Source organism: Camelus dromedarius, chromosome 17, assembly GCF_036321535.1.
Source record: "Camelus dromedarius isolate mCamDro1 chromosome 17, mCamDro1.pat, whole genome shotgun sequence".
Lineage (NCBI taxonomy): Eukaryota > Metazoa > Chordata > Mammalia > Artiodactyla > Camelidae > Camelus > Camelus dromedarius.
In genome coordinates this window covers 15688801-15697793 of record NC_087452.1, presented here as the reverse complement: position 1 = coordinate 15697793, position 8993 = coordinate 15688801, and the positions used below count along the sequence as shown (strand labels likewise).

Below are 8993 nucleotides of genomic sequence, written 5' to 3'. Positions count from 1 at the left end.
ATCCCACACTTCTGTAGATCCAAAGTCCTCATTGGCTAGACTGGTTTCTCTGTTCTGGGTTTCCCAAGGCCAGAATGAAGGGTTGCATTCCTTTGTGGAGACTTTCTGGATGGACTGCTTCCAAGCTCGTTTGGGTATTTGGCTGAATTCAGTTCCTGACAGTTGTAGGACTGAGGTCCCCATTTCCACGCTGGCTGTCAGCTGGGAGCTGGTCTTTGCCCCCAGAGGCTGCCCGCACTTGTTCTCATGTTGTACACACTGTCCCCTCCAGCAGTGGCAGGGTCCCTTTCACACTTCAGATCTCTCCAACTTCTACTTCTGCCAAATCTCTCCCAGCTCCAGCCAGAGAAAGTTCTCTGCTTTTAAGGGTTCGTGTGATTAGACTGGGCCCACTGGGTCATCCCAGATAATTTCACTACTTTAAAGAATGTGACCTTAATTATACCTGCCATGTCCCTTTTGCCATGTGACATAACATATTCCAAAGTTCCAGGGATTAGGATGCGGACATTTTGGGGGGTCTTACTATTTGGCCTACCACACGAGACATATACTTGCATATCCTGAAAAGCAGGGTTGCATCTGGAACAACCTGGTGGGGAACGCATTGCAATCAAACTGAGCAAAATGCATTGGATGGTGTGCTAGTCACCTACTGCTGCGTAACAAGTTACCCTCAAATTTAGCAGCTTAAACCAAGAAACCTTCAGAATCATGGAATTATCCTAGAACTTTCATGGGTCAAAAACCACATGCAGCTCAGCTGAATGTCTCTAATCCACAGTCTCTCACAAGGTTGCAGTCAAGCTGTTGGCCAAGGCTGCAGTTTCATATGAAGACTCGACTTGAGGGTTAAAGATCCACTTCCAAGTTTATTCACATGTTGGCAGGCCTCAGAAGAGTCACCTCCAAGTTCACCCAGATGGTTATTGGTGAGCCTGTACTGTGTACCACGTGGGTCTCTCCATAGGCTGCTTGAGTGTCTTCCCAACATGGCAGCTGGTGATCTGAGTGAGAGCCAGAGCCAGAGAGTGAGAATACCAAGAGAGAGTGAGGGAGTCTGAGATGGAAGCCACAACCTTTTCTTCTAAACCATCTTAACCATTTTTAAGGGTGCAGTTCCATAGTGTCAAGTATATTCACATTATTGTGCTTCAGATCTCCAAAACTTTTTCATCTTGCAAAACTGACACTCTGTCTTCATTGAACAACTCCCCATTTCCCACTCCCCTCATTCCCTAGCAACCACCATTCTACTTTCTGTCCCTATGAATTTGTCTACTCTAGGCACCTCTTATAAGTTGACCCATACAGTATTTGTTTTTTTAGTGACTGGATTATTTCACTTAGTAAGATGTCTTCAAGTCCATCCATGTTACAGTATGTGATAGGATTTTTTTCTTTTTTTAGGCTGAATAATATTCCATTGTATGTCTATGGCACATTTTCTTTATCCATTCATCCATCAGTAGCATTTGGGTTGCTTCCATCCCTTGGCTATCATGAATAGTGCTGCTGTGAAAATGAATGTGCAAATATCTCTTCAAGATCCTGCTTCCAATTCTTTTGGATTTATATCCCAAAGTAGGCTTGTTGGATCAGATAGGATTTCTAGTTTTAATTTTTAAGAATCCTCCATACTGTTCTCCACAGCAGCTACACCACTGAACATTCCCACCACATGGGTTCCAATTTCTCCATCCTCACCATCACGTTATTTTCTCTGTGTGTGTGTGTGTGTGTGTGTGTGTGTGTGTGTGTGTGTGTGTGTATGTCTGTGTATGTTTATAGTGACCATCCACAGCTCCCTGTAGTTTTGATTTGTATTTCTCTAGTGATTAGTAATGTTGGGTATCTTTTCATATGCTTATTGGTCCTTTGTATGCTTTCTTTGGAAGGAAGCCACATTCTTTTAGAAACCTCATATCAGAATTGATATCCCATCAATTCTGTTGTATTCTATTTATTAGAAGGAAGTCAGTAAGCCCAGTCCACACTCAAGGGGAGCAGGCTACTAGGAAGAGGGACCATGGGGGCCATCTGAGAGGCTGCTAACCACAAAGGAGGTCTCAGGGGTCCATGAAGAAGGGCACCTCAGGCCTTCAGTGCATCAAGGAGATTTTCTTATACTTCCATTTTGGTAGGAATCACTTGGAGGAGTTTATTAAAAATCAGGTTCTTAGGTTCCTCCCCAGAGGTGCTAAATCAGAGGACCTTGGGTAGGACCTAGGAATCTGGTTTTTAATACAAAGTCGCAGGGAATTTTTTTTTTAAGATATAATTCATATGCCATAAAATTCACCCTTTTAACGTATACAGTTCAGTGGTTTTTAATACACTCACAAAGGTGTGCAACCATCACTGAGAACATGACCTCCCCACAAAGAAACCCCTGCTCCTTAGCAGTCCCTGTGCTTTCCTCTCTCTCTCCAAACCCCTGACGACCACTGATCTAACTTCCGTCTCTACGGATTTGCCTATTCTGGACACTTCACATAAGGGAAATCACACAGTATGTCACCTTTTGTGTTTGGCTTTTTTCACTTAGCATGATGTTTTTAAGGTTTATCCATGTTGTAGCATTTGTCAGTATGTCATTTCTTCCTTTTTTTTTTTTTTAACACTTCATGAATTTCCGTGTCATCTTTGTGCAGGGGCCATCCTAATCTTCTCTGTATCATTCCAATTTTAGTATATGTGCTGCCGAAGCGAGCGCTATGTCATCTCTTTTTATGGCAGAATAATATCCTGTTGTATGGCTACACCACATTTCATTTATCCGTTCACTCGCTGAAGGACCCAGGAGAGTCTTATCATAAGGGGAATTTGAGAAAGGCCACACACTACATTTTACAGGGAGACCAAAAACAGTTTGGGTGTCTCAGATGCTTATAAAATGCAGATTTCTAGGCCCAACCCAAGTCTCCTGAATTAGAATCAGAGGAAGGCCCAGGAATCTGTGTTTTAAACAAAATTTTCAGACAGATTCTCTTGCACACTGAAACTCAGACTTGGAAAAAAAAAAGAAATAAAGAAACAGACTTGGAGCAGAAGTGGGGAGAGGGGTGTAGCAGGAAAAATTATTATTCCCGCTAAGAACGTTATTCCCAAGGGACACCTTTTCAATGGTTTTTAAAGGTAACGTGAGGAGATGGAGACTCCACATTCAGCAATAGGACTATGATGCAAAGACTGGAACAGAAGTTTTCTTATTTATCCCTCTATCAGCCCTGCCCTCAAGCAGGCCCCACCCCTAGACCAGCTTCTCTTGATACAAGAATTTAACTAAGTAGGTACAATCTCATAGATTCTGAGAGTCAGGAAAAATGTAGGAGCTTATCTTGTCCAGAGGCTCCAAACAAAGCTGATCCTCCAATCAACTTTCAAGATTCTTTTAAAAATCCTTCTTTACACACTCCTCTCCCTGGCTCCAGCCATCTAAATTTGGTAGCTCTGAGATCATGGAATCTGTGGCTTTACCAAATTCTCTGGGTGAATCGGACGATCAGCCAAATTTGATAACTGCTGGTCCAACACTCTCATTTTTCAGAGCAAAAGACTGACTCAACATCAGACAACGGCAGGAAAGAACACTGCCTAGAATTTAGGTCTCCTAAATCCTCATCATTATTCTTTCAAATCTGTGTTAGCAAACTGTCTAATCATTGGAGTAAAAAAACCACATGGAATTTGAGAATTCAGTTGTTGATACTGGGGTACAAGTCCAAACACAAACAGACTGTCAGGAGGATTTAAGTCACCCCTTGATGTTGTATATGTTAGCTGGCCAATGACGTTAAATTGTGAAAGAATAAACGATGAATGAAATGGTCACTACCAAGTTAATACTGTTTGGAATCAGCAGTCCTTAGTATTTCAGTTCGGGTGGTATCTCCCGGTGGTTTGATCATCATTACAATGTTGAAATTAGAAAACTTGGACTTCAGCCATATCATAAATATGGATAAAATGCTCACTCACATATATTTACCGTAAACCTGAAAATAACGACTTTCCAGCTCAGTGGTTCTCCAGTCTCACTGTGTATTAGAATCACCTGGGAGAGTTTACAGACTAGACACTCGCCCAGTCCCAACCCTCAAGACCTCAAGAAATAGAATCTAGGGCCAGAGCCCAGGCTCATGTATTTTTAAATAAAGCTCTCCAAGTTATTCTGATGCATGGCCAGAATTGATAACCACTAGTCTAGCTCCTTGGATGGCTAATAAAAACAAGAATAATTAGAAAACTTTAAAGTTTCGCATCATATTCCTGAAAAACATTTTCCCCCTGAATGGGCTCATGAAGGATCTCATTCTGTGATCCTGCAGCCTAGGAATTATAATCAGTAACATTTGTGCTCTGCTTTATAATTTACTAAGTGTTTTCACATACGTTTCACCACCCAGTTATGATTATTTATAAAGTGTCTGTCATACCTTTTGCTGGAAGACTAAGGTGGTGGGTTCTCCTGCCCATTCTAAAAAGAACTCCATTAATGAGGCTTTTCTTTTTAGAATTTTAAATAAAGCAAAAGAAAAAAATGTCAGAAGACAGGGCAGAAATCTTCTCCACCGGAAAACTACGCTCTATGTAATGAAGCTCCTGGAACATTATGTATTGAGACTGAGCTAAATTCAGCCTCGGAGGTTCACAGACCCTTGCGGTGGAAGTCATGATGAGAAAGGAACGGGGAGTGGGGTGTGGAGTGAGTTCTAGGCCAGGGCTTTTCAAATTCTAAATGCATACGAATCAACCGGGGATCTTGTTAAAATGCAGATTCTGTTTCGATAGGTCTCAGGTTGGATTTGAGATTCTGCATTTTTACAAAGCTCCCAGGTGACACCAACGCTGCTGGCCTACAGATTATATTTTGAGTGGGAACAGTCTAGAATTAGGGACAGGAAAGTGGTCAAGAGATCTGTTCCCCACCCTTACCCCTACTCCAAGCTTTTGCCACAAAGTTACGTGGAAACTTCGGAGAAGTCACTTCAACCCTCAGATTCTTAGGTTGCTCATCCATAAAATGGGGCTGGGAGACTGGTCTCAATCGAAAATGGCAAATACTTAACCCATGTGACTGCTCTCCCAGATGCTGTGGAAAGACAGAAGACACTGGAGGCAGAATGCGCACGGTTTCCAGTCCTACCATCCAGAGAACACAGGTGGTATCTTCAGGAAGCACCCTAGTTAATTCTAAGTTGTCACATATCGCAAACTGTGACCCAGGAAAGCCAAGAGCCCCGTCCACAGAAAGATGCCCAGAGAGAAGGAGTCCAGCAGGAGATTGGCCGGGGAGCCACAGGGCACGCACTTAACCCATTTCCTGATGTCCTGAGATGATCACCTGAAACCTTGGTCTTCCTAATATTCCAGCTTTAGCCCTCAAACCTGGCCTCCGACGAGAGAAGAGACCTCTCCAACCCAGCCCAAGCAGAAGAAAGGAGATCCCTATAGGCAGAGCCTATTCAGTTTCTCCCTCAGGACCCAGGTATCTTTTCAAGCCCTGACTGGTCCTGACTAGTGCTAGGAATGTACTTCTGGGACTTAGGTAGTGGAGAGCAGGGCACTCAGTCCCACTGCCTGGGGCTGTGCTCCAGCATCTCCTAATCGCATGAGGAGGTGGTTCTATGTCAATGAATAGAGATGCTGTTTAGCAGAAGCCATTCAGGGGCAAGATTTATCAATGCACTCCTCATGCAAAAGCTTCAGGGGTCATGTGGCTGGCACTGCTTTCAGATTTTCAACGTTAAAGGAGATATTCCCAGAAGGAAAACTATATACTCTCAGATACAGACAATATGCTGAGACACCGCACTAGCAACTCTCACTTTTTTTCTCATTTAAGCAGCACAACACTGCAAAGCTAGTGTTCCTGTTCCCATTTCACAGATGAGGAAACTGAGGCTCAGAGAGGTCAACCAAACTCCCACAGCTCACACAGCTGCAATGTACATGACGTGGCATTTGATTTCCAGGTCTTCTGACTCCAAGTCTGGTGCCCATAATGCTGCATCTCACTGCCTCCCAGACACTAACTATACTTGGAGGGAGAAATCTTCAGAAGCTGATACTGAGATTGACGAAATGGAATCATTTTTGTTCCATCTGTCTAGTTGAGGACAGAAGAGGTGCATAATACATTGGAACATTTCCTGCAGTTCTCCAAATTAAAAAATGTAGAGCTGGCTCTTCTGTCTCCAACTGGTAACAACCTGACTTTGGGGGTCTGATGACAAATGGATGACATAGAGAAAGTGCCAGGGACTTTGCCCCCATGAATGAGGTCTCGTTCCTCCTAGATACAAAGTGTGGATGCTCTTAGCAACTCTCTTATGTATACCCCCACACCCTGCAGTCAATTCGAACGTGTTTGGAGAACAACAGCCTGCGAGGCAGAGTGGCAGGTGCTGGGAGGTAGACGCAGGTGAACAAGGCAGACACAACCCCTTCTCCGGGGCTGACCTTCTGGTTGGGGGTGGGGCAAGGGAGCCGGTCACAAATAAGACAGTTCACGTGTAAGAAAAATGATGAAGCGGGGGCCTTGCAGTGCTCTGGGAGCACACAGGGGCTCGGTCTCTCAGTGGGCAGCAGAGGCCAAATGGATGGAATTAAACTGAATTAACCTTCCCCTGCCTGGAGGAACTTGAACCAAACCAGAGGGTGAGACACTTGTGCTGCCTGGCGCCATGGCTGTCTTGCCTCTCATTCAAAAAACAAAACAAACAAACAAAAAAAAAACTCTCTCTGCTAAGGTTGTAATAAATTCCCCACCAACCTGGCTAATTGCTGATGTGCCAAACCCGTGGTCTGGGCAGAGAAGCACCAGGCGTGTACACAGTGTGCACACAGGCACACACACTCGCACAGCCCACCGCACTCACGAGGCCTTATTTCACATCCTTCCTCCCCTCAGGCAAAGCCGAGTGGATGGGGTTTCCTTTGAGTCTGCCCTTGGAGATGCCGTTAATGTAATGTATTTTAAAACCGTTTCCTTTGTACTTAGGGGAATGCACTAAGATATTAACAGTGGTCGATCTGGGTGGTAGAATTATGGGGGAATGTCTTTTCTTCCTTCCTTCTTTTTTAAAAAAAGTCATTCTTATTTCATAGCTTTTCCATAATGAGCATGGATCACCTATGATGTGATAAAAAAAAATTAAAAATAGAAATGAAATTTCTTTCACTCCACTACAACTGCCCTCCAGTTCACCTTTGCCCTGGAAGATAAGGATGCATGTGGTGTCTCCGAGGCTTGGTGGCAGCCGTGTGGTACGGGCACTGGACTAGGAGCTGTAACACACAAGTTCAGTTCCCAGGCTTCCTAACTTTGGGACACTGGGCAACGCAGCTTCTCTGAGCCTTCATTTTCTCATCTGCAGCATGGAGCAGTAATAGCTTCCAGAAGATGACACTCATGCACAAATGTCAAGTGAGATCATCGTCATAACTATTCATGTAACTGAAAATTGGCCAGTTTTACATTCATGTAGAAAGAAGAAACAACCAGTGGTTCTGTGAACGGTACCGCAGTCAGTTTCAGTTGGTCCCCTGGGCGGCCTCCAGTGCTTCTCACTGCCTGGCATTTATGCCCTCGGATACTCCCCACATCTAAGAGGGCCGACCTGCGGCACCAATAGGATATGGCAGCACTGACAAGAGTGTGACTTCTGAGACTAGGTCATAGAAGACATCGTGGCTCTGCCTTACTCCCTCTTGGATCACTCACTCTGGGCAAAGCCAGCTGCCATGTCATGAGGACACTCAAGTGTCTCTGTGGGGAGGTCCTTGGCGTGAGGAACTGAGACCACCAGGCAGCACCAACTTGCCACCCATGGAAGACAGCCATCTTAGAGGCAGATTCTCCCGCCCCCAACCTTCAGATGACTATGATACAGGGTAACATCTTGACTGCAAACTCTTGAGCAACCCCAAGCCACAACCACCCAGTGAAGCCACTCCCTATTTCCTGACCCACAGAAATTGTGTGAGAGAATAAGATTGTTATTCTAAGCTACTAAATTGTGGGTTGATCTGTTAGGCGACAAAAGATAATCAACCCTTCAGCTGGCAGCCATCTAGGAAGGTTAGGGACCCGCATGGCTTTGGGAAGGGCAATTTATTCCAAGTCAATTTAATTTCCTTTCATGATGAAGTGACCTGGCATGTGAACAGGGGAGGGGCGGGAGAGAGTAGTTAAGTGTATCTCTTCGAACTCAGGAGGGCTTTTAATTTGATACCACATGCCACTCTCATCAACATGCCTGGAGGCAGGGGCTTGGCGGTGGTTCATTGATTTGGCCCCAGGAGAATGGATGCAGGAGCTAATGGAGGACTCGAGGGAGGGGAAGGAATAAAGATACTGATGCCAATATCAATACCAATACTAACAGTAATACTCTTCACTGCTACTCATATTAATACTGCCAATACTCGTCATCTGGACACCTCCCCCTTGGAGAGCCCCATGTTCTTTGGAATTCAGTAATCACCATTTCCTTTAATAAATTAGGAAAATGGTTGCAACCTCCATGGTAGTGCTTTGACAAATCTTCAAAAACTCCACAGATTGCCAGAAAGATCAACCTTCTCTGGTCAGTGAGGGCTGCAGCCTTGGTCACTACTGTTCTCTGGTCTTTAGGCATCATCCATTGCTCTTGAGGCTGCCATCCCCCATCCCCCTTCTTTGTTACCCCGGAACCACCTCAATTCCTCCAGGTCCCAAAGCACCGTGAATGCAAGACTGGTACCCGAAAGCTTGTGGATAATGGGGGTAGAGGGCATGACAGTCCTAAACAGCAGATGTCTTTAGCAGCCTGGTCCTCGAGTTCCTTGGCTGTGGGGGTTTCTCTTGCTTTGCAGATACCCTGGCTGATCGCTGCTCTTTTGAGCTGCTTCTATTTCTCTCTGGACCCTCTGCTCTCAATCTTCCCCTTCCTCCCATCCCCAGGTCCCTCTCACTTCCTCTTCACTGGCTTGCATCCCCCAACTCC

At 44.9% G+C, this 8993-nt stretch overlaps 1 non-coding gene across 1 annotated transcript; it reads right to left on the bottom strand.

Moving 5' to 3' along the window:
* Positions 1–2609: 2609 nt before the first annotated feature.
* LOC116158388 (U6 spliceosomal RNA) lies at positions 2610–2716 on the bottom strand. Its single transcript, XR_004142694.1, has one exon. It is a non-coding gene; the product is annotated as a U6 spliceosomal RNA (small nuclear RNA).
* Between the last annotated feature and the right edge of the window lie 6277 nt (positions 2717–8993).